Source organism: Microcebus murinus, chromosome 9 (genome assembly GCF_040939455.1).
Source record: "Microcebus murinus isolate Inina chromosome 9, M.murinus_Inina_mat1.0, whole genome shotgun sequence".
Lineage (NCBI taxonomy): Eukaryota > Metazoa > Chordata > Mammalia > Primates > Cheirogaleidae > Microcebus > Microcebus murinus.
The window spans coordinates 42,885,001-42,887,081 of NC_134112.1; positions in this window are offsets into that span (position 1 = coordinate 42,885,001).

A 2,081-nucleotide genomic window follows, 5' to 3' on the forward strand; every position below is an offset into this window, starting at 1 on the left:
AACAACCCTGTGTCGCCCTGTCGGAGGTTGAGGGGATGAGTCTGTCTCCCTTTGCGAAAACTGCCGGCGACTTCTTTGCACCCTACTTCGCCTCGACACCATAAGTTATGGGACCCAAGGAAGCCCAGAAATGGAGAAATAGTGCTGCTTGCCCCTGTAAATACAGAAAAGGGCGGCTGCAGACGTAGCTGCTCCGAATCTACACTTTGCGGGAAGCTCGCCGCCAGCGGCTTATGCTAATTGATTTTCCCAGCTCCCAGCCGGGGGTCTTCGGGCATCGCCAGGCCAGTTTGTCTTTTTCTTTTTCTTTCTTTCTTTCCTTCCATCCTTTTATTTATCAGAAGACCTGAACCTCGCAGCCCGCAGGTTTTCTCCAGAGTTCCCAGGTCAGCGGCGTTTGCTCCCCTCTCCCCCTCCTCTTCCCAGCCCGCTGCGCTTAACTTCTTGAGTCTGGGGAGCCGGTTCAGTAACTCTGAATTCATTTTTAAGCAGCGTGCCTTGTTCCCCTCCTTTTAACAAGAGATGCATTTTAACACGCGAACCAGTAACCCGATCCACGCGTTTACAAATCAGCAGTGAATTAAAACAACAAAAAAGCTTCAAGAAAAATGAAAGGTGGGCTGGGTAAGGGGGAAGTGGGGGGGGACAGAAGGGGAGATCAGGAAAAGAGAGAAGATTCCCCACCCTTCCCTCCCCAGCACCCTAGCGCGCTCTCGGTGCACCCGGGCTGCGCGCCGAGGCTGTTCGTATTGTCCTCGAAGCCAGCAGGTAGACGTGGCAGTTTTATTGCTTTATACCCTGCAGCTCGCTGTTAACACGGTGAAGGCGTTTCGCCCCCTGTGCTTGTCTGTGTTTCTCCCTTTATGCTCGCAGGTGCACTGGTTTCCTAGCCAGCTTCCCGCAACTCTGGCCGCACCCGGAGCAAGGTGGGCCGTGGCGGGCCAGGGAAGGTCCCTGCACTTGAGCACGAGATGCAGGTTGTAGCAGCCTCTATTTGCAAAGGGTTTTTTTTTTTTTTTTTCCCTGTTTGTATGGTGCCTGAGGAAGCCGAGAGGGCTGGGATTGTCTTGAGTTGTAGCTTCGGGGCTCTCAACCCTCCCCCATTATGTAGTGGATAGAATCCCTTCACTCTTTTCCAGTGTACAGCTGCACCGAGGTGGCAGTTGTTGCGGGTGTTAAAGGTTCTGCTGAGACCTGCTGAGTCTCAGAGAGAAAGAGAGAGAGAGAGGCAGGGGCTGGGGCGTGGAGCCATCCAGGGGTTCCTCCTGGCTTGATAGCGGTCTCTGTGTGCGCTTGCGGGATAGAAACTACAATGCGGGCCTGACCATCCGACTTTCCTGCCAGTCCTGAAAATAGAGAGCTAGAGCTAGTGTGGCCCCACACAACGCGCCAGGGTGGCGCGCCGCGAGTGGCTGCCACGTGTGGCCTCTGCCACCAGGATTGCTCGTGGAGTTCGCGGCGCAGAGGCAGTTTGCGGCGGGGGCCGCTCCAGGCGGTCATTTCTCACCAATTTAACTAGGCTGATCGCCTTCCCAGTCCACCCCTCAGTTTCTTCGGTGGCGGTAAAGAGCCGAAGCGAGGTGATTGGAGTCACCCTTAGTTTACCCTAGTCCAGCCCGCATCTCTAGCCCTTCTGCAAGAGGTAAAAACTCGGGTCCTCCAGGGCCTTGCTCGAAGGCGCACACCTCAGGGGCTCCAGGCTCCGGCGCCGAGTTCGGCGCCAGCGGAGTCCCGGCTCCGACTTCTTTGTCTTGCCCTCAGGGGAACCCGGACCAACCTTTTCGGGTGGGAGGAGGAGGGCAGGCAAGACCGGTAAAGCCTTTATCATTCAAAATAAAAGTAAACTCGGCAATCTGGAGTCCGAGGCCTAAGGCTCTTTTAGGGCTTGTAGCAGGTGAGGGTCACATTCACTAAGAAGTTTTAAGAGGCAGGATTTGAGGCCTAAAGTGGTTTTTGCTTTTTAAGGCGTTGAGGTGTTGGAACTTGTATTGCAAGTGCCAGTGTTATTTAGAGAGAAATACTTGCATATTGCCAACACAAGACCTCCTGGGTCCAACGAAGGCCACTGTTGGAAGAATGGG